This window comes from Thermobia domestica, chromosome 1, assembly GCF_964235325.1.
Source record: "Thermobia domestica chromosome 1, izTheDome1.hap1.1, whole genome shotgun sequence".
Taxonomy (NCBI): domain Eukaryota; kingdom Metazoa; phylum Arthropoda; class Insecta; order Zygentoma; family Lepismatidae; genus Thermobia; species Thermobia domestica.
Genome location: NC_137454.1, coordinates 247,564,323 through 247,589,916, shown reverse-complemented (window position 1 = coordinate 247,589,916; position 25,594 = coordinate 247,564,323). Strand labels below are relative to the sequence as shown.

General features: G+C 31.8%; 1 long non-coding RNA gene across 1 annotated transcript in view; it reads right to left on the bottom strand.

The window, feature by feature from the left end:
• Positions 1 to 953: 953 nt before the first annotated feature.
• Positions 954 to 25,594, bottom strand: part of LOC145667407 (uncharacterized) — a 31,965-nt gene continuing 7,324 nt past the window's right edge. Inside the window, exon 2 of the long non-coding RNA XR_014127880.1 lies at positions 954 to 3,326. This is a non-coding gene — a long non-coding RNA (uncharacterized LOC145667407). The remainder of the gene's footprint in view (positions 3,327 to 25,594) is intronic.

The following is a 25,594-nucleotide window of genomic DNA, read 5'->3' as shown; positions in this document are numbered from 1 at the left end:
CTACGTACCTACAATTGAGCAACAAGCTTTTCCAAATATATTAAGTTTCAAGCAAAGAAAAGTTTCTACTAGTTTAAGACCCGAAGGGCAAAGCTGCTATGTAGTCATTCGCGTCGTTCATATTTGGTATAAATTTTTGATGTTTTATAGGCGTGACACTACATATGTAGATTTTTTAGAAGTGACATGAATAGACAAGCATATGTAAGGTATATACGTAAATCTATATTTTGTATAGCATGTTAGATTGACCGACTCTTCTAAATTGATGCCCATACAATTGCAACAATTAGTCATTTTTTTGTCCCTGTTTCGTGTCCTATTACTCTTTACTTCCCTTAAAGTTCCCTCATAGCTATATGATTTACGTACGCCTTTTCGCAGGAATTCATGTGGTTTGGCAGGAATTTGACAGGAATTCATGTGGTTTGAATCACACATTAAGTTGTAGTTCCATATTTCATATAATCTTGCTGCTGACAGAACGCTAAACTCAATCCATTCATCTTATCCTCTTCTTCTGTTTTATTCTCACGTTTTGTTTACTATTTAGAGTCTTAACCAAGACAAATTTCATTTTTCTGACTCGACAATATCTCACACCGTAAAATTGATTTTATAGTTATACGAATGCCTTGAGTACAAAGAATGCTGTGTGTATTTTATTTCCTTGTTAGAAACAGACAATGTGATAGACCTGCAGCATCAAATGAAACTCATCAATTCACTTGAAATCTCAAAATGAATTAATTTTACAACTATACTTAAATACAATTTATAATAGGTATTTTAATGGGTTATGGTTTCTAGCATGTTCAATTATGGGGGGATTATAGATAATATGTTTGCAAAACGTAATAGAAAAAGTACTTGGTGATTGATTGATTAATCTATTTATTTAACTATCACTTATTACAGGAACTAACTCCAATTTGAAAATGAGTTGCGTTCAACTTATAAACTAAAATACTATAATTATTGAACATAATTTGCTAATGAATTACATCTTTGTTAACAGTAAAAAGTAAAAATAAAACAATTAAATACAAAGTATAAATGAGAAAACAGCATAAAAACACATGAACAAGTGAAAGGGAATGAGAAAGTAGCTTTTAAAATACATGAACTTTGTGATATACTGACTATAAGCAGGAATCACGTTATCTCTTTATTATTCACAAAGTAGTAACTTCTTACTTTTTGACATAGATCTATGTGATATTAAAGGTATAGTAAAACGTATTTTACAGTCTTTTTTATTAATAAACTATATTTCATATATAATCCTGTTATTGCTGGAGTTTTGGAATGCCATGTAGTTTCACTTTGTTGTTAGTAGAATGATAACTGAATGTATTATTTGACAATACTTAGTTTTCATATTTAATTGAAATTATTGGTAAGCGAGCTTGCAATCCTGATTGACAGTTTTGTTCGTCCGTATTCTCTAATGCTATATGCAATTTTATAATAAGGTTTTCTACCATATACCACTACAACGCATCATTCTTTTTAATTTTTTAGATTTAACAAAGAGAAGATAGTTGCAGCTGCTACTTTCGCTAAATTAATTTAGCTTTACTTATCTCTAACACAGGGGGACAAGACAAGACTTACCTTATATAGTATAATAGTGATTTCTTTTCTGGACTTCAACAGTGTTTCCAAAGAAGAAATAATGCTTCTACAAGAAATTCAGTCATCAAAAAATATGAATTCAAGAGGCAATCGATTCTAGTTCCTGCTAAACGTTAAAAAGTTAATATAAAAATTTAAAATCAGGATAAGTTTAAATTTACGGAAACAGGTTATTTTGGAAAGTTAGAGACATCTTTCTCACTGGCATGAATAATGGCATAACAATTGGAATGTAAAATTATACCAGTTTTCCGATTGTCTCTACCTTAACACAATAGTTACAACTGAAGTAATTTTGTACGAAAAAAAAACACATAGATATGTAGATAAATAAAAAAGAAGCGGCAAATAGATATAATTACATAATAATTTGATTGTAGGAGAAAACACTTTTGACAAGGCCAAATTAATATGTTAACATTCAAATAACGAACTCTATTTGTGCCACTGTGCTATAGATGATTGCAACATACACTTCCCATCTATCTTTTATAATTGTCATTTAGTGCTTGAGTTTGAGGAGACCTAGGAAACTCACTGAACAATTACCAAATGAATAAATCACTAAACAAAAGGCAACTTAAATTTTAGTCGCTTGTGATTTGACTTGGTATGGTAAAGGTTAATTATACGTGAATTAATCGTAACTGCACTAGATGTAAAGCGTCCGCTAACAATCTTTTATTTCTGCGGTGTTGATACTTAAACTATAAGTTATTTAATTAGAATACTTAAACTAATTTGGCTTTATTATTTGCTAAGCTCATTTAACTACCAATCCCGTACCAAGCTTCATTGGCTTAAGTTTGGAGTTCCCCTCCAGTTTCATACCTAACAAAAAGAAATTCAAACATTAAACATTGTTAGGTTTGGTTAGTTTAGTTTAGTTTAGGTTAGGTTAGGTTACCCGGTAAGACTAGTTAGAATAGAGGAGTGGCTGGAACCGGTTCTCATAGAAGCTTCAATTATCACTTAAATTCAGTGATCCGTGGTTCTCATAAAAAAATTAATAGATTTTGTTCATTTAATTCTTATATAATTCTGTAAAACTCAATGTGGAAACATCACATTCAACCCACAGATTGGCCATCCTATACGACTACCGTGTTGCTGAATCATCGAAACCTTCCGCGTCTTGTAAATAGTACCCACTTCTACATATCTTTTCTCCTATTAAATATGAGTTAACTGCGAAACTTACATAATTAAACATCACACAAGCACTCCAAATCATTATTTCTTACCTAATTTCTTCTGTAAATTTTCCTAATTTTTATTAAAATCGGAGGGGCAACTCTATACTTAACCCCTTTCATTATATACCTGATAAATATGAGCAAACCGTGAACACAGTACAATGGTAACAATGGTAAAACGAAATTAAACATACCCGAAGTGATTTTAACAGCTTTTCTTCTACCAAACTTAAATGTTACGTCATAGAGTGAAATGTTACATATAATTTTATTCTTAACAGCATTCCGCCTGTTTTCCTAGGATCCTGAAAAATTTCGTAAGTGTGCTCTGAATACATGGTGCTTTTTTGAAGCCACCGTAGGAAGGTTTACACACTCTGTGACATACTGACGTCAGCACGTGTAGAATGTCTTCCTCTCGATCTTCACATTTTATTCGTTGTTCGACTTCTTCAATTAGATTATCGAAAATGTTTGCAATTGATGCAAATCCTGCATGAAAGAAGAAAAATTCGTGTTAAATGTTTATTGTGACTTTACTCGCATCAGCATTCACTGAAATGTGGATTTGGCGTTAATCGAAATTGACATATTAAAGTAGTAGATGTGAAAGATACAATAAAACATTTAAATCTTTAGATAAATGAAATGGTTTTCTATACTAGGACTGTCTATTTCAGTTATTATTTCAAATAGTAGACACATATTTCAGCAGTATTTTTGCTCATATTAAAGCACGTGTTGCTTTTCAGCCCACAAAAACTATCCGAAAAGACGGCACAAATTCAGCTAAAGGATTATTGCCAGATTACTACTCTTCTTACTTCTGGCTTCTTTGATCTGCAATCATGGTTGCACAATGGTGGAGCGCTCACTCTGGAGGCAGATCCCCGGTTTGATACCACACCATGTAGTTTATGGTGGAAACATCATTTCCGTGAGTTTTCTCTGGGTTCTGCCTTTTCTTCCTACTTTTTCATTCCACGAAATATGTTACAAAAATTTACCTTCATTAATCACCCGTGTCCTTTAGCCTACCGGTCATAATCTTAACGTACATTTACATATTTAATTTTAATTTCCTAGACAATTCTGAGTGAGGTGATGGAATAAAATCCGACTCTTTTATCATAATGGCTATTCCTTTTGACTTTTAACCGGTAGCTCCCAACTTCCAACCTTATAGTATCTGTTGTTGAATATATTTGACATATATACAAATAGTTCTGTTTATTCCTATCACAATCTTATGGATGAATCTATGCACGATAAAAAGAAATCTATGCATAAATGCCGGAATCTACGTTCTTTAAGCATTATGAGCGCCGAAAATCTTGGAGAACTATGATAGAAAAGTCGGGTTTGAAAGTCGGGTCAGGCCTTCATTCAGCCGGCTATAAAATTCATAATCATTTTCAGTTTGTTGCAGATTCACCACCATTTCTTCATGGAAATCAAGGATAGGCCAGACAGTCTCCCTTTATTTTGAGTATTTCTGCAGAACACATGAATTCGTAGAAGTACAGAGAAAGAGCGTTCGGCAGTAGGACTTCTGGTAATGGGAATAAGGGTTAACAGATTACAAAGCTTATAGAATTCTTTGGAAGCAGACTATGACAATTCAGTCCCTTTTAAATAGATTTGACGTTTTAAAACATTATTGGTAAATAATCATTTGAAGAATAAAAGGCAAAGTTCGCTCATAAGCCTGGTAAAATCGAATTGTTGCCCATAACTTTCTTTTAGAGAAGAAGATTTTACATTGGGAATGGCCACGTTTAGAAATATGAGGTTGAATACGAGAATTTTCATGAAGACAGTTAATGTATTTTCTTCTCGCTTTTTTGCTATTTTCTGCTTTTTTGCTATCTACAGATATCCAATGTAAAACTACGCTGACAACAACTTTGACCTTCTTCGACATCATCATTCTTGTGATGTATTTCCTCAAGCTAAGATTCGTCAGTAGCGACTAAGTGACCACTCTGTTTCAATTGATCTTCACTTGCATCACTTTCAATTTGTTCGTTTTCCTCCTCTTCCACATGTATTTAAGAGTGTACATTCTCCTGGACCATTATCCTTGTCTAGGCAATATCTAGTAAATGTTAATATCAATGTCACACTCTAACAGATCTATGCGCAGTCATGTATATTATAAAAAGGATTAATTATACATATATTCGCATTTGAAAATGAGCTAGAGGTAACGCCTTTTTTAGGGCCAATGTCATATGCTGTGTCTTTCTGAGAGTTCTATGAATAAAACACAATGTATAAAAGTAAAATATACAGTTAAACTGAGTTTACTGTTCAGGCGTTCAATAGAAAATGCTGACTTTTATAATTTTTGGGGGTATCTCAGACTCCAAGCAAGTCATATTGTGAACAGCCACAGTACTTCAAGTCAAATCAAGTCTGTTTTCCCCTGTTTCCCCATGAAGCAAACATTTACGAATTTGGCGGGTTGCAAATGTGTTCTTGATTTAAATTCTGAGTTTTTTAAATATTGAATTGACTGAGAGTTCTAAACCTAATACAGCTTTTATTATTCCTAATGGTAGTACTTGGGAGTAAAAAATACCGTTATCACCGATAATGCTAGTTTAAGCTACTTACAAACATTGAAGAATCTTACAAGAAAGCTGGCTCGTTTGAACAATTTCTTCCAAGACTATGATTTTGTCATTTTGCACAGGGAAAGAGTATCCACTAAAATGGCAAATGCATTGTCAAAAAATCCTGTAAATGAACCAACGAAGGAAGACAATGCAGGTCAGAGGAAAGATATTTATCTATCTCAAATTATACGAGTACTAGAAACTGGTGGATTATGTACTGACTTGAAGCCCAAGATTCAAGAGGCAGCCAATCATTTCTCCTTTAAAAATGGCATACTTATGCGCAGACAGAAAATTGGAGAAGTAAATTTATATTTGGTTTGTGTTTGGTGTGTTTATGTTAACATGTTACTCAACAGCACCTTGTTTCTCCAGATATGAGTGCAATCAAAGTTTATGGGAATATTAGGCGTCAATATTACTTTCATGATTTAACGAGATATGTGTACTTTGAAGTGAAATCGTGTATAAGAGTCAACTTGTGCATCCGGTGTATGAGAAAAAGCCCCATACACTACAAATTTGTAAGAACAGTCCTGTACCATTTACGTCTATCACTTCGGTCATTTACGTGTCGACTGTACTAAACAAAAATAAGCATCGTGGTCTTTTTTGATAATTGATGATACTAGATTTTTGGTGACCACATTTGGAGAAATTAGATGTAGAATCTGTGGCGGATACTTTAGTAACGTACGTTTTTTTTTAAGTTATGGCACACTAAATTTCTCAGATTGGACCGATCTTCAAGTTACAAGTCTGCTTTGTTTAAGGAACTGACTCAACAGCTGGGGCTTACTTTGAAATTTGCAAATACTATGGCTCACTTTAGAATTGTTGTTGTTGATAAAGCTATACAAATAATTTCTACGCTTCTCAAGGCGTATGTGTATGATAAGCAAGAAAAGTGGCCTGGTTATGTGCAATCCATCAAGGTTTCTTATAATTCTGCGTCCATTCTGGGATGAACTTTTCCCCTGCTTATCTTTTAATGGGCTTTAATCCATTATTGCTAGTGGATGACATAATGTCTGTACCTGTTCAGTTTCAATCTAGTTAAGATCGATTGACGAAGATTTAAGAGGCGCGGAGTGAAGCGTATATGAATCTTTGCAAAAAAATTTGCAAGTCAGAATTAATCAGCCGACGCAAAGACGTCTCAGCCTCAATTTTCAATTGGGAAGACAGTTTTAATTTTGGATGTAAATCCGAAACCAGGAAAATGGAAGTTTTTCAGTCAAGTATACAGAGGCACTGGTATAATAACTAAAAAGAATAATGAGAATAGTTATGTGGTGCAGTAGTATTTCTCACGTGGTAAGCTTGTGGAGGATTCCAACACTGTATCCAGATTGAAAAAGTTCCTTCCACAAGAAAATAAAGAGAAAGAGGAGGATAAAATCAAACAGAATAAGATGGAAACAACAGACAAGAATCTGAAAACCGGAAGATAAACAAACGACAGAATTTTGGGCAACAAAAATACAATCAAATTATGAGGAGACATGTCAAATCAAGAAACACGGGCAACATCAAACTAATGGTGGCCTTAATCTTAGAAGATTACAAAGACTCCGTCAGAAAAACATGAAAATAAATATACTTGTGTGATTGTGAAAAAAGGAAGAAAGTAACACAGAAGAGAATTAAAACAATTAGATTAGGGACTAACATAGGTCCTGGTCTCCAATAACTTTGTTCATTAGGTAGCATGGACGAGTAGTGAGAGTCTGTGTGTTCCAGTCCGTCGTACCCTACCCTAATGGGCAAGATACGATTTGTGGAAACGCAAATCGTCCTCTCATTCTTGTATAGTGTAACGGAAAGTGTTATTTCTTCTTTTAAACTATTTAGAATCATCTTTTACTATTCTTTGATTAGACATTGGAAGGAGGAGCTACGTTTAAACCGTAATATATTTTGCGTTTCAGAGATTATTAAATTAGAGATTATATATCCTTTAGATTTGTTGTTTCAGCATTTTCTTAACAGAACTTGGTCAATAGGACATACTCCTGACATCTTAAGGTTTGCTGAGTTTTCTTTTTATTACTTTGTTTCATTGGTCGCTTTATCATTGAACGTCTCTGTATATTTAGGCTGCAACCAAAGTAGGATATTTGGTTTAGGTTTTTCTCTTTTCTCGTTTTCTTTAGTTGGTACCACGATTAACCTTGAGTTAGCGTATGATAATAATAAGAGTGTTTTCTATGCTCGTTGCAATCATTTCTCTTTGTATTACAGGTTAGCTGTAATCTAGGATTTAAGTTAGGAGAAATGAGTACGAGTAGCAATTATGCTATTTTAATGTATAATAATAAAAGTATTACTTTTACTTTTGCTTGTACCAGGGACGTTGTTTAGTATCGTTTGTGTTTTAATTGTATTGCTAGTCTAATCTAAATATGAAAAGATCTATTGGGAGTACTTCCAGTAGTATATTTACGTGTAATTCGTATCTACTATTTGTCTCTATTGATAGCATCTATTCAGACATTTTTTTGTAATTTTGTTGTTATTTTACATTTTTTAAACTAAATGCATGGGAATTGATTATCGTTTTTTTTTACATACAGGTGTACAGGAAACCGACTGATCTTGTAATTTTTCCGTCTCATTTTGATGATCCTGGGCTTATCATTTCTAACCGCGGTTCATTCCCGTTTGGCCTACTCCCGTTTCGCCTACGGACCTTCCAGCAATATATATATCATTATCTCACAGGCCAAACGGGTATTCCCGTTTTTTCTACACTCACTCAACGAGGGATATTTAGTGTCTGAGGGATTTTTTTTTGTGAAGTATCTGTGTATTAACAGTGATGTGAGTGTGAGATGACTGCTAACTATTGATTTAATTTGTTAAATTCTATTTCATTATTTTTACGATTATTTTTGACAGTATCATGAACTCTACAAAATCCAACGAAATAAAAAACCTTTTATTAATATTTTACATTTCCAGACAGCTTCTGTAATCATGTATTTGTTAATTCTCGCTTTTGAAGTTGTTAATAAACACGACTACTTTCCTTCTTGACTTTCCGCATTCCGTTCCGCATAGCTTGATATTTCACCGTTCTTTGAATGCCAGACTCAGGACTTTACAACCAAACAAAACAACGGAGGACAGATCGACAAGGGGTATTCGTCGGAGACAAGCACACCGCAACATTAGAGGACGACCGACTCCAAGTCCTAAGAACACCATTCTGCTGGTTGATCACCGCAGACACATTTGAGTTTGATATCTGAGTAGTGGCATGAAGGTGAAGAAGTACATCGTTGAAGGCACATCGTTAAGAGAGAACTCGACGCCCCTAGCAGATCAACAGGATAAAGATCCAGATGTTGATTGATTAAAGCATTTCCAGAGTTCCTCTAGAGAAAGACATTCATCGTTCCAGATGACCAGACGACGCCAGCCTCGTTGGAATAACAGGCTTGTGCATATTCCTTTGTCTGTTAGTTAAAACGTTTCTCTTTCTTTTATCTTTCAACCAAATACTCATTTTCTAAATACAAACATTTGAATTTTATTTAAATTCAATCATAACTTTGCAGTTTAGTACCGTGTTGTGCATTAGTTTCATCTCCAACTTGTTGCATTTATTTAATGAGTATTTTAGAGATAATTCTGGGCTACAACTGATGGCACAGCATCGGCAGAATAATATAGTAAATGCTTATTATGTAATAATACCTTGCTCAAAGGGTTTAAAATCCTTAAATACCTTTGCCTACGACATTGATAAATAATAGAAGTAGTATGTATTGGTACCTTCTGGGCCAAAACTCCTGGCCAACGCATTTCGGACATATCTTTGACCAGCATAGAAGGGTAACGTAAAGCATTTACAGAAGACCCAAAAAACCTTATAACTAACTATACTAAGTTATATAGCGCAAGAGCATAGGCTTTATAGTTACATACATAAAATCTTTGTAAGAACTATAACTTCATTACATCTACAAGCTTATATCTACACTGAAAAAACAGAAGATAAACCTTATCCTAATGAAAATCTATTTAAATTTGATGGCATAATAATCGTAAAGAACTTATATCTAACTAAAATTAATCTTACATCTACAACTCTTCTATCTTATAATGCCCCTATCGGAGGGTGTTTATTCCATCTTTTAAAACACATCTTTTATCATCTACATAACTTCAAGCTAGTTTGGTTACTTCTACACTATATATATTGAGTGTGTAACTAGTAACCAAATTTATCTTCTTATGGTGCTTCTTTTGATTGAACAGACAGTTTTTGTTTGATTCAAATCGGTAAACAGATGGCTGAATGATAAAGAGATGAATTTTAGATTGTATATGAGTATTGAAGAGATGCACAGCCAATTATATATATATATATATATTCTTTCATCTTACCGCACACACACATATACATGCAATTCAGCTCTGCTTTATGAAGAGCATACATATATAGTTCCTTGCAATCCGGTCTCTCAAAGATACATACATATAGAAGCACTCTTCTTCAGTCCACCAGATGGCGCTGCATTGATGACGTAGTCTATCCTCCTTAGACAACGTAACACATGACGTCATTGAATCGGTGATGAAATATCTCTTAGTTCTCTTCCCGAAATACGATCTTTTAGGGAGACAACGTAAGCACAAGGTATTTATAGAAGCGGTAAATTCAGAAGATAGTAGTATTAAGATTATCTGTATCTCAGTTCCTATTGAATATTTTGACAATATGATTGCATTTTTGGATAAGCCATGCATGCATTGAGGATTGCATATTTACAGGGACAAGTGATGTACGATTGCATAACTTCTAAAATTACAGGGGCAGAAAAGAAAATGCCCATATCTTCCTTATTTATAGATCAATTTTGAAAATACGAACGGATATCTAGAATTAAAGGTATTATTTTCCTAATGTGTAGCGAGTTGCCCATCTTTAAGAATACGATTTAAAATTTTAATAACTATTAATTTTTACCTGTTTTGAAAAGTAAAAAATAGCATAATATACATACAATTCTAAGACTTTTTAAAAGTATAACATTTTCCCGAAAGCTCAAAAATAAACCCGTAAAAAATTCCCGAAATTTTGAATTTGTTATAACCGCCAAGTATTCATCGATTTTGAAAATTCAAACGATAAAATTCAATAGAGAAATAAATTTATTATCTTTTGAAGGTCTTCTAGGCTGCATAAAACTAAACATATTATTACAAAAATTCAAATATCTCTCTTATTTATAAATGGATATTTAAAATTCAAATAGCTTCCAAAAGTACTGCTTATCCTTATGCGTTGTGTATGTCTAAATCTCAGTTTTATGACTATAACCATTAAGACACTTATAATGAATTAACTATATTTATACCATACTTAAAATTACAAGTTTGGATATTGTTATTGAAATTTTCTGCTTATTTTGTTCTCTATGGGAAACAATGAATTCTTAAACTCAATCCATTGATCGTAGCTCAGCTTGAATAACCATCGAATGATTTCGAAAATTACTTGCATTTGATTTTGTACGTCTTCTACAATCACATTGAATGAAGGAGTAGGAATAAATTTCTCTTGAGGTTCCATACTAACTACTCACTTTTTTCTAAGATAATTTTTTCGATTTCATTTTTGGCGTTTTTTTCGTTGGTGAAAGTAGTCATTTCCTCGGTTTATAGAAAAATCCACAAAAAGATTTCAAAATTTACATACAGAACTCAACAGTTGGATAATTATCTTTTAGCCCAGTATACTTAATACTTAAACCATCTTTAGCTATATCTTCCAGCATTTTATGTCATGTGCTTCGTAAATCTAGGCGGTAGAAATGTCTTAAAGTCTTCACATTCAACTAAAACACTCTTGCCAAATTTAGTCTTTATTTTTTCCATCTGTATAATCTTATATTCTGTATTTCAATTTAACTCTTTCAAACTGATAACTGGCTTTTGCTCAATACTTCCAATCTTGTTTAAAAAATCAATGTGTTTGGCCATATTTATTATATAGAAAAATCCTTAAAAATCGGTTTTAACATTATTTCATTATGGTGTTGAGGTTCCATAAAATCTTTTACTTCTCTCTAGTTAATGTTTATGAAATGTTTGTTTCTAATAGACTCGAATTTCGTTAACTATATCATTGATTCTATTAACAATAGCTCTTACATTTTCATCTGTTAATTCTCGATTCATTTCTTTAATTACATTAAGCTCATCTTTAAACAATATTCAACAATATTTTTATAATATTCTTTCTTTGAAGCTATATTAAATCGTGTTGAGAGGCAGTGAAAACGGCTGAAATAGAGGGAAATGCAGATGTAATAATCGAATACACTGTAACAGGAATAAATATATTAATAAACCCTGTAGAAGCTTAAAGTAGAATTGATAACGTAATAAGAGTAATATAGGCACATTTTATTCTCTTGAACTTCCTTTTGTTTTTTGTTAGTAATGTCTTAAGATGTAATATAGTACCTTCAATTAACACAGTTAGATTTTTTCGTGGAATGCTATCTGAAATATTAATTTTATTAAGTAAGTTTTTATGATATTATCCCAAAAACACTTACAGACAATATAAATACATATAATTGATATATATCTTCTCAATCATTTTTTTCTTTTTATACATCGTGTTCAAAGTTCTTCTTACCAATCATAACGAGATCAAAAATCGTTTTATCTGGTACATCGCTTTCAAAATTAACAGTCAATTTCAAATTAGTTCTATCACGTACAGTTACTGATTTATGCTTGCTTTTATAAATTACAAACATTGGTCTATTTTCTAAAAACTCTTTAGGATAATAACACATCTCAATGTTTCCAGTTGTAACTCTCTTATATATCGTATGCATTTTGTAAGCTTTGATATATTTGTTTTTCAAAATCCAAGTTCAAAGACTCTAAAGGAACAGATTCATTTCTAGAATTACGAAAATGGATATTCTGGACTTTACAATGATCAAAATAGCTTGAATCTCTTTCTTGATTATCATTCCTATCACTCTGGAAAAATGTAATCACGAAATTAGGCATATCAAATTCACTCGAGTTAAATTGTGTGGTTAAATCAAACTCTAAGTATTTACCACTCACTGATTTCTATAAGCATTGATATGCGTTGAAGGAATTAGGAATCTTACCCTCTTTTAACATGTTAGATCTTAGCAAGGTAGCATAGTTAGGTTCATAATTAACAACAGTCGTTCTCAACTCCATATTTGTAATCTTAACTTTACCTGGATGTGGTTGATCATTCTCATATGTCCCATGCTGCTTTTCTGTTTTCCAAATAGCAAGTGCATTTTCATCAGAACCACTTCTTTTAAATGTTTATTTCAATCCTCCTTTTCACATAATATCTTTGTCTTTATTTTTTCTTGTCCAGGTAATTCTTTCCCATCCACATTAATCATAATGATTTGCTTCTTGTTTTGAAATCGTACCTGTATTTACAGCTATCGAAGTTTAACCAGGATAATCTATAATATCTAATATCTGCCCATGTTTTCTAACTTGTATTTGAAAAAACAAATGTGGAAAGAAGTTATTAATAAGTCCAATATTTTGACCTGTAGTATATTCTCCATCAGCGTCTCTGCCTCTAATTCCAAAAGTTGCATAAATATCAGCATAATAAGGATGAACAATCCTATCTCCAACATCTATATCAAACTCAATAGATCTGTTTGGTTTATTTTAATTTTCTATTGTCTTTTGATTTGGCTTAAAGGATTGTAACTCATATGACTTTTATCCATATTTATTGTAAAAAAATAATTCCCGATACAACTTAAATATACTTTCTCCAAATATCTTTATTTCTATTTAGTTCACGAATAATTTCTGGAAAACTGTATCCATCTGTAAACATTTTTAACACTATAATACATAAATGCCCACATATTACCTCATTAAAATATTGTATGTGATTGCTATTGTACTCTATATTATGGCCAAGATATTTTATGAGTGTTTTTGGTGGATTACCTCCGAATGAATAAACATACTTTCTATTTCCTTCTTTCCAATAACAAATCCAATGGGTTCCTATATTTTTAGACATGTTAAAAATTAACAATACCACACTCGTTCTTTGGATTTTTACGTAATTCATCACTCATAAATACACTTCTAAAGTTTCTTATCTTAAGGTGTTTAAGGAGATGAGTTAAATCCAAGTTATTTAAAGGTTTAATTTCTTCTTTTTCTTTGCTCGTTTGGGCTTTACGTTTTTTGGAAGCTCACCACCTTGTTTCTCTTCAATTGCTAATTTATATCTCTTTTGTTCTTCTAATTCCTTTTTATTCTTTATTTCATCATCTGCCGTTTTGGCTATAGCAGCAAAACCTAGAGCATCTACTATAGCTAAAATTGTTGGAAGAGTAAATATAAAACCACCATAATGAGTATTGTCTTTAGTTATTTCTTTGTTTATTTTCTTAACTTGAGGTACAGAAAGAGACAAATGCATTTCTCTACATTCTTTAATCTTCTTAGATTATCTTCTTAACAGTTTCTTTGTTAAAATGTGATCAATATTTAATTCCTTAAATTCTTCGTTAGGCACTGTAAACATAGAACTACTTAACTTCATACTTACATATTTATTATAAAACAAAAAAACTTCTTTTATGGAAAATCCATAAAAATTAAACATAATACTTATTAACCTAAACCAAACCTTACTTCTGTATTTATAGCCAAAGCAGTTACTAAAGCTGGTAACAGTTCTGTTATCAAGTTTGCATCTTTAGCAAAAGCTCTTTCCCATTCTTTATTTTCTAATTCTTTGTCCGCAATATGTCTAGAAGTTGTATCTTTCTTATCTCTGTAGTAAATATCATGTTCTCTACAAGCTTCACGTAGTGGGTTAGTACCTTTTCTCCTCTTTCTAACCTTTCTTGTAGCTTCGTGTAAGGCCCGCAAATTTCATAGCCTGGTATATGTAACTCTGGCATTCCCTTCACGTTTAAAATCCTATTCATTAGCCCTTTTCCATACTTCTCATTATTCCAAAATTTTGGTGGGAACTTATTAAATATTTTTATCAAATAACCTATACCCTTTGGATCATTAGGAATAAATTGTGAGAGGTTAGAATTAATCATATCCATAATACCTACTCTATCATTATGAAAGTTATCATTTCCAGATTTTTCCTCTCCGTCAATAACTATTAATGGATCGATTAACTTCCTCACATCATCCATCCATATATATTCTTTTGGTAATTCATTATATACATTGATTCCCTCTCCTGTTTTCATTCTTGTTGGTGTTGGAGCTAAAGTTGGTTTTATATATCTATCCCAAATAGGTTTGATAAAATCTTTATATATTTCTCTTCTACTAGATCGTTGTTTTCTTGTATTTTTCTTGTATTTGGATCATTGTTATGAAATGCTACATTAGAATCAATGACTATTTTCGTATATTTTGTAGGTCATCATCGTTATAGTTTTCTGAATTATGTTTTGTTAGTAATTCCCATAAACCTTCTTTTCCTATGTAATGTCGATTATTAATAACTAAATCATCACCGTGAATTTTAACTTCCCTATCCCCTATCATATGTGTGATTTTCCCATCTTCATCGTATGGTTGTATTTCAAAACTTTTATCATCTCTACTTGCATAATATCTTGAGGCAATCTTACCAAAATGAGTAGTTGCTAAAGACTCTTTTCCTTCTACTTTATACTTAATTTGCTTTTTCATATGTTTTATTTCTTCTGATATAGGTGTATCACTTTCACTTATTGAACTCTCATACATAGGGGGTGTCACTAATAAGCTTAAATCTACTTTCGCAATTTTATGTACACCTGGAACTAACTCTTGAATTATATTTTTATTTTCTTCTGCTACTTTTGATATATAAGGTTTACTACTGCATCGATAACAGGTTGATCTTGTTCTTTATATTTCTCATATTTATTTCGATTAACCTGTTTAATTTCATTAAATATTTTAACAAGTTCTTCTCTTAACTTTATATATTTCTTAGCTTTATTAACATCCATTTAATATATAAAGAAAAATTAAAAAAACACAACATAACGTAACATAAGGTAACACAACATACACGTTTATCTATGTTCACCTACGTTCAATCACGTTTAGGTACGTTCAATTACGTTCAAGTATGTTCGTTTGCGTTTGTATAAGGTTTACTACTTCTAATTTTTTCAACTTCATAATTAGAGTGTACAGACCAGGTTCATTGATGAATATTGTATGTAGATGTAAGCTATACAACCCGCTATGGCATAGCGGGCTTAAGGGAGGCTGTAATATAGCCCCCTATTTCTTTAAATGTTATATGATATTTTTCTCTGATATATCTTAAAATTTGTTTCGTGTTCTTTTCCTTTAATTCTCTATACTTTTAAAAACTGTTTAATTTCATTTCTGTATTTATCATTATTCATTTTCCTAGTCATATCTATTGTTAAGAAACCCTGCTCTTCTTCCTAACACTTATTGCAGACTGTAATTTTTAAAACGATATATCAGATCCAACAAATTTATCATATATGTGCTTTAGATTCACATCGTCTTGTTAATTGTTTTGGTACTTTAGAATATGTTTGTCCGAAATAGAAACAGTTTAAACTCTTATGACGACCTCGAGTAAAATATTCTCTTACATGATTTTGTTCTTCCAAAATGAAATCATCAAACACTACCACAGAATCGTTCTTACATTCATCTAGTGGAATAATTTCTTCGTTGTTTCCTGTTATCACTGCTACTATATCTTTAATATCACATTCTATACTTTTAGAATAGATATAAACATTTGCATATTTAAGCCAATCTGGTACTAGTAAAAATTATCAATCATTAATGTTGTTTTACCACAACCACTAGGCCCAACTATTAAACATCTTATATCATCAGGTAACCATACACCATTCCTCTTTTTCTTCGTTGTTTGTTCTGTTGACCTTACTTTAATATCCCAATTATTAATTTTATTATTTATTATATAATAAATGAAAGTATTTAATTTAAATGGTTATTCATCTGTATTAAACATGTCTTTGCACTATCCATTTGAAAACAACTTAGAAATAGCTCTTGCAGGATTTTAAACAACATACTTTACTCCAAACATTACAGAAAGAAATAATAAATTAAAAGTTTGTAGTAACTTAACCGTACTTTCAAAACAACTCATAGTTCAACCTGGTCAATATAATTTAAAAGAATTAGAAGAATATATTAAATCAAATCTTCCATACACCACCGATGGTTTTAAAGATATTAAAATTACCGAGGATGGAAGTAAAAATAGAGTTAAAATATTTAACGTGCATTGTGACATAATCTTAGATACCATTAAGACTGTATTAGGTAGACTGTAAAGATACTGTATTAGGTTTTAGTGAGAAGTTAGCTAGCAACATAGAACATGTCGGTGGTAAGCCACCAAAGTTTCATCCATTTGATACGATAAATATTCACTGTGATTTCACAGAAGGCATGATTTTAAAACATAATGATACAACACATAACGAAACAGATTTAACAGTAACATTAGAGCACATGAAGAATTTAGAGAATTAATTATATATGAGCCCAGAGAAAAGATATTTTTCCCAATACATCACAACAAATTTAATAATTCCAAAGTTTCAATTCGAGATGAGAATGGTGACTTGATTGATTTTGGTAGAACTCGTATAACTGTTCTCGCTGTTAAATAGATATAAATTTTTATATAATAAATAGGGATATATTTGGTAATTTTAAAAGAAGGATAAGTGATATTAATATTAGTGAAGATAAATTAAAACTACTAGAGAATTTAAATAATGTTGTTAACGTAAGACAACTTAAATCATTAGACAACTAGGCAACGATAGAAAATGATTTTAAGATGTATTAAAACGTTACAAGACTCATACATCACGAAAGATGCAATTGATGCTAATATGTTTGTTACAAAAGAAGACTTTCAAATTTTGAAGAAAGACAATGAAAAATTCATTAAGCTGAAAGAAACTATACATATATTATGTCGATTGAGAGCTACAAATGTTAAGGAGCCAAACTTTAGAATATTTAATCTCTCTAATGGCTATTTATTTCTCTATAATGGTAAAATAATGCATATGGAATTAAGCTTTGATAGATACTTTTTAGATACATATTTCGGCGATACTTTGATTGCAGAATTACCTTTTAGTTTTAACAAGAACGATATAATTACTATTAAACCAAATAAAAATTATGCTATGGAAGAAGGACAATTATTGTTTGTTGTAATGTAAATAGAAAGAGAGCTTTCGTAAGAAAAACATTTGCTGTAGAATAAATATGGGTAGTTTTGGTAATATTAAAAGTAGGGAAAGCAGTAAGATGTAATTACAAACGTTTGTTAGGAAAGAAGAGCTTAGAGAATGTAAAATAGGAGAAGTTTTTACGTCATATTGCACATCCTGGGTTGATTTTAAGAATAAAAGATTGGTTAATGTATCTAATGCTATCGATAAAGAAGATACTGGAACATTAAAACAGCTTGAATCAGCAAAAGAAGAGTTTAATTTACTTACACGAAAAGAAACTGTAGAATTACCATGTCGATTGGTAGAAGATGTTGAGAAACCAGTCTTTTTTGTATATAATTTAGCTGTCGCCTACAAATTTGTTTATAGAAGTAGGATAATGCATATAGAATTAAGTCTCAATTCATATCTTATAGACATATTTTTAAATGACACGTTAGTTGAAAGTTTTCCATTACACTTTAATATAAATGACCAATTAGCAATTAGGCAATCCAAAGATTCTGATCTGAAACATGGGAAACTGTTACTGCTTATTATGCATATAGAAAGAGTAGATGAAGATGAAAACAAATCAAGTGATGATGATAATGTTAGGTTTCTAAAATTAGGCAATGATAAATTTTTAAATTTCTATATAATAAATATCATGTATTGTGTTAAGTGTAAGAAATCAACAGATAAAAGAAGATACTATTAGAATAGAGCGAACAAAGAATGGAATATAGATCGAGAAAGGTGTTTGTTCTGTATGTGGTGTTACTAAATCTCAATTCATTAAAAAGAAAGATTGACTATATGAAGGTAAAGGTGTTAAAGAAGACATTATAGAAGAAATTCATAAACCATCAAGAAACAATTATCCTAGATTAAGTGTTATTGTTAAAGGTATAGATGATTTATGGCAAGATGATCTTGTAGAAATGGATAGTGGAGTATTAAAAGATGTTTCTAAATTAAATAAAGGGTACAAGTATTTGTTAACGATTATAGATGTGTTCTCGAAATATGCATTTGCTGTTCCCGTTAAAGATAAAAGTGGGGAAAAAGTTACAGAATCATTTCAATCAATATTCAAGGTGAGAAAACCTAATAATTTACAAACAGATCAAGGCAAAGAGTTTTACAACAAAGAATTTAAGAAGTTGATGGAGGAAAATAAGACTAATCATTACTCAACCTATAGTGGTAAGAAAGCTTCCGTTGTTGAGAGATTAAATAAAATTCTTAAACAAAACACGTGAAAGAAATTTACAATACAAGGAAAATATAAATGGATAGAGATATTACCAACACTAGTTAGCCAGTATAATAATCGAGTGCATACAACAATTGGTTTAAACCCTGTAGATATTAATAAAAAGAATGAGCAAACAATATTAGGTAAAGCGTATAAGAAAGAATATAAGCATGTTAAGCCAAAGTATAAGATTGGCGATTATTGTCCTATAGGTAAATCGAAAGGGTTATTTGAAAAAGGATATACACCTAATTGGTCAACAGAAGTATTTGTTATTAGCGAAGTTATTCCATCCTATCCACCTACGTATAGAATTAAAGATTTAGAAGAGGATGTGCAAGGTAGATTTTACGAACCAGAACTATTGAAAACGAAACATAAAGATGAATACTTGGTGGAAAAGTTGTTGAGAAAGAAATGTAACAAAGTATACATTAAATGGTTAGGGTTTGATGATTCGCATAATAGCTGGATAGATAAAAGTAATATTGTAAGTGCAAATGTTGTCTTTTATGGAATAATAGCCATAAAAGATTAGGAAAAGAATTTAAACATTGGATGGAAAATAACCAATCCCAAGAACTCATAGCGTATATTTCCAGAGACGGAATTCCGGGTGTAGAAATTATCAAAAAAGTAACAGGTGGTAAAGAGAAATACCATCAAATAAAAATAAACTTAAAAAATTATTTTCTATACAATAGATATGGGGACTATGGATAATTCTCTTGGTTTAAACGATATTTCTTACGAACAGATCAAAGATGACAATTAGTATGGAAAGTTTGGTGATTTCAGATTGATTATAGATAAGAATACAGGATACTTCAATGCTATTAAGTTGTGTCAAGATGGTGGTAAGAGGTTTGATAATTGGCGTCAAAATAAAGAATCAAAAGAACTAATAAATTATTACTCTAAAAAGCTCAGTTCATGGAATTCCAGTAACTTTAAAAATGCAACATACGAAATAAGACTTGCAGTTAGTAACGCAAATAATATAATTTCTAGAACATAATGTACAAAAGAATACTTCTTAACATAGCTTCATGATTGTCATTTGATTTTTACGATAAATGTAGTAATATTATAGAAGACTATTTCACTCAAGTCTTTCAACAATATCGCAACAACAACGAATTACTCCAAACACAAATGCAAGATATAGAAAAACAGATGAAAGTGTTACGTCTTAAAAACAAGGGCTTAAAAGAAATAGCAGCACCATATACAGAAATCCTGGAAAGATACATAGGTTATTCATTATCAAAAAGAACGTTACTGAAGATCAACTTGAAAAGATACTCCTTTACTATTACGAAGAAAAAGGCAGTCCATAGTTTAAAGGTAGATATATTGCTACCATACTTGAATATACAAACACTGAACAAGCAATTAGGCATTAGAGAAAAACATCGTAAAACATTTGAAGAATTAAGACCACTGTGATATAGCGGGCATCCTTATAACTTACAATCACATATAATCTTCATCAACGAGCCTGGACTGTATTCCCTAATTTTAAAATCTAAAAAGCCCGAAGCAGAAAAATTCCGCGATAGGATTGTAGAAGAAGTATTATCTTCAATCAGACGTACGGGACATTATCAACTAGACAAACCAAATGAGATCTTAGAGCTAGTTAACAGCTTCCAACGACAACTACAAATCAAAGACGAATAATTAATCAAGAAAGACGACCAAACATCCAAACTAACAACAGCAGTAAATATACTAACATATACAATATTATACAAACCAATCGACCTAAAAATAGTACACCAGACACATACACAAACTCCAGATACAGAATACAATTATTACATGATTAGGATACAAGACCAAACTTACAAACAAGACTAGATGAACTCAGAAAACAATATTCAAAGATGCAAGTAAAGATACAGCTAGATGACCCAAACTCAATCAACCTTTACAATAGAATCAAAGAAGAACTATCAGAATATGTTACAGCAGAAGGCAATCATCTTAAGACAACACTTAAATATTCCGAATTGTTTCGAAAGATATCTACAATCTACAATAATAGGTTAGAAAATTTGGAACAATCTTTAGCCTTTTGGTGTTACATACTTTGAATCTTATTTTTGAAAATCTCTAGATTGAATATTTGTTAGTATAGTTTCGAGAGAAGGATTGTAACTAATAATGTAATTATGTCACTGGATTAGTCATAGGGGGCGTTTCGTCCCCGCTTTTGTTCGAATAAATATAAAAACAGAGATCGATAACAATAACAAAAAAAAATTCTTAAAAAATGGCTACAAAAGTTATTATGAATAATTCTTGTCCATTACACTATGCAACGCTCATTTTGTCCTTTCTTATAATAGTGATTTCCTGTATTGTTATCTTGAAAGTAACTAGAAAGGGTGTATTTTTCCATGAAACTTCGCTTCTGTAAATAGTAACATCGAAAATATGGAATTTGTCCTATATTAATGAATTTATATGTGCGTATTAAAACGTTTGATGCGTTAAGTTGCATTTAAATTTGATTGAAGAATCTGCCAACACTGAGAGATTCGCGATGGAATCAACATGCATCGGGCAGGGTGTTTTAAGGCTATTTGTAAGAATTTAAAAGTACGTGTATATACAGGGTGGTCCAAAAGTAGGTATACACTCCTGCATTGATCAAGTATAACAATCTAGTTTATGGGTGTATTTGCTTCTACTCTTCCGAGCTTATGTTGTAACATTATAACAAATAATAAGTCTACCTGATGGATAACAATAAGAAACGATATAAAATGCAATGAGCTGATCAGTACGGTACTATATATCTACTTTCGAATCACCTTGTATATTTATAACCCTGGAATATCCTGTTATGGTGCAATTGTGTCACAGTATGCCTTTTTTATTAAATATTGCAGGTATGAACTACTAATAAACAACTCTACTATCCTAACCAAACAGATTTTAATCATCTTATTCGAAGTCTGAGTAAAAATGGTGGGTAAAATAGTGGAACATAGTTGATGAATCAGTAAATGCAACAGCTCAAAGGAGACAGCACAAAGTTTTCTTTTTTAAAATGAAGTCTGGATTGTGCTTATAAGTGTTTGTGCTTTACAGATACCCTGCATTCTGAAAGAGTGGCTTTTGTTTATAGACAGCTCGTCTAGAAGTCTCAAGGCTGTGCATCTGCACAATGGGAATAAGTACCTCTCTATTTTTTAACAGAGAGACTTTAACAGCTTCAAGACCTTATTGGACAATTTAGAATATACAAAATATGGATTGCAGGTAATAGGGAACTTCAAAATTATTGCCTTACTCAGGGTTTGCAGGGTAGTTTCACGAAATTCTCGTGTTGTCTTTGTTTGTGGGACAGTAGTGACAGCTAGGCCCACTACCGGAAGAAGTACTGGCTACAACGGCAGGAGTACACTGTTAGGATACATAACGTAAAATACGAGCCACTTGTTGACCCTAGAATTGTATTGTTACTACCTCTACACATTAAACTTGGCATTATCAAGCAATCTGTGAAAGCTTTGCATAGAGATTCTGACCCATTCAAGTTTTTACAAGACATGTTTAAGCAGCTATCTCGTGTTAAGATGGAGGCTGGAGTGTACATGTGATGTTAATAATTCAGTCCACTGAGTTCTCCACGTTGATAACTGAGATTGAAAAGGAAGCCTGAAGCAGTTATGTGGCAGTCGTTCAATGTTTCTTAGTGTATTACAGAGCTGAAAATTATGTGGAACTTACGAACATGGTAACAAACTATGGCGAAACGTGCGTAGGATGTCACTTAAGTTACATGTTCTTCCCTCTCATCTGGACTGTTTTAAGGAAAATATGGGTACAGAGGAGAACGGCGAGCGATATCACCAAGACGTTATGACTTTCAAACGCGGTTATCGAGGACAGTATGACGAGCATGATGAGGAATTACATCGGGAGGCATGAAAATGATGATACGCATCAACGAAAATGTAGGAAAAGACACATTTCAAGGGGTATACACAGATGGACATGGATATCTGTCATGGTCGCACGAAGGGGGCAGAGTGGGGCCCGGGAGTTAATGTATATGTAATATAGCAAACCATGTATATTAAATACCAGACATATCAGACGTAATATAGCAACCATAGAGATGGCCCCTAAAACTTTCTTTGGGCGCCCCTGATATCTATGTATTCAAGTTATGTATTTAAGCAGCTTACTCTTTTGATGTTATAATAGGAGTGTTGAGGAACTTACTATCAAACTTCTTTAATTAATTTAAATGCAAAGTTTAATACATTTCATAGCGTTATTTGTTTTTGCAAACAAATCGATGTTAAACTTACAAAAGCGAAGTTTCATGAGAATTATGCACATTTTCGTAAATGTTCAATGAATATAACTAAGGAATCAACAATAGCAACCGAAGGACAAAAAAATTAAAAGTGTTGCATAGTGTTATTATTTAATTTTGAAAACCAAGAGCTAATGATTATAATAGATTCAAAAGACAGTCCGTGGTTCAAAAGCAAATATGTTGCTAATATACTTGAATACAAAGATACAAAGAAAGCAATTGAAAGACACGTTAGAACAAAATAGTGTAAGACATTAGATGAATAGGGCCCATCTTACAATAGCGAATTGTCATATAACTTACAACCACATACAATATTTGTTAATGAACCTTGTATATATTCTTTAGCATTAAGGTCAAATATGGAAAAAGCAGAGAAGTTCCAAGGCTGGGTAGTAGAAGAGGTATTACCTTCGATCAGATGTACAGGTGAATGCAAACAGGACGAGCCAAACGAGATCTTAGAAATAGTTAATACCTTCCAAAAACAATTAAAATTTAAAGATGAACAAATAACAAACCTTATAGAAACAACTAATGAACAAAGAACAGTAATCAGAGATCTTTCACAAAGCAATACAATTCTCAGTAACAATCTTTTCAAACGAGAATCATTATTACAAGCAGTCGAATCAAAAGTAGTACCAGATACAAAGAACAAACTCAAAAAACATTCATTTATACTTATATAAAAGAACTACGAGTTCGACAATGAAACATGTGAGACAAACTACATTGATACAGAATATAATTATTAGGATACAAGAACAAAACTTACAAGCAAGACTACATGAACTCAGAGAACGATATCCAAAGATGCAAGTAAAGATACAGCTAGACGACCCAAACTCAATCAACCTTGCAATAGAATCAAAAAAGAACTATTAGAGTATATTACAACGCAAGGCAATCACCTTAAGACAACACTTGAATATTTAGAATGGTTTCGAAAGATATCAAGGGTGTACGATAATACATTAGAAAGATTAGAACTAAAACTTGTGTACATATGTGCTTTCATGGTTACGACTATCAAAGCTTTAGTAACTAAATTTTGCTTATACATAGAACTTCTTATTTAAACTTTAACAATACCTCAGACACCAAAAAATGACCCAAATACCAAGAGATAACCACTCAATAAAATGACCTCTGAAGCTATTATTAGTAATTTATTATTTAGTCCTTTGTTATTTAACTTTGAAGATCAAGAGCTAACGTTTATAACAGATTCAAATAGTAATCTATGGTTTAAAGGCAAAGATGTCGCGATTATGCTTGGATATACAGATAACTGATTATGCAATTAGAACACACATAGATGAAGAAGATAAAAGAAAAAGAGATTAAATCAGACCCGTGGAAATCTCGGGTCTTAGTTATAATGAGAAAGAAACAGCATTTAATATGTGCAGGCAGCATCTTAGAAAAATAAAATTATGTAACAAAGATTTTCCATGTAATGAAGAAGAGAAATGTTACGAAAATGAAATGTAAAACAAAAATTTTCTATATAATAAATATGGGAGAGGTTTGTGATCAGCTTAATCTAGACTTAGTGCCTCGTTTGAAACCTGTTTTCGATAATATCTGTGATCATTTAGATTTTAAAGGCAAGATCCGTTTTAGTATGTCCTTAGGTGTGTGTGTTAGATCATTCATTCAAGAAAGGAATTATATAAAACAATACATAACTAGAATATTTTATATTAGAATCTAATGCTATGTATCTTTCTCCTTATATGCTAGTTGAGTTGAGTTTGGGTTTAACGTCCCGTTCAGCAGCGAGGCTATATGAGACGTGGACCTGCTGATTAACGTGGAATCCGAACCACATGAGCTCCCGCCGGGAATCGAACCCGGGTCCTCCACGCCAAAGGCGCGTACGCTAACCGCATAGCCACAGAGGAGCTCATCCTTATATGCTAGAAACTAACTGAAGAACAGTGAATATAATTTGTACAGGTAATTTATCTTAAGATTAGATGAGAAGATACGATGATAAAATTAACTTTGACTTAATATCAAAATATCAAAGGCTTTCAGATGATTTTATACGAGATTATGACGATAGATTTGACTTTTATGTTTTATTATATTATCAAGAGTTATCAGAAGCTATCATTAGGGAATATGCTGACAAAGTAGATTGAAGATTAATAGCAGAATACTGTGATTATAGAATTAATAAACTATCTGAATCATTCATGATAGAATTTAAAAACAAAGTTTTCTGGGAAGTATTCACAGAA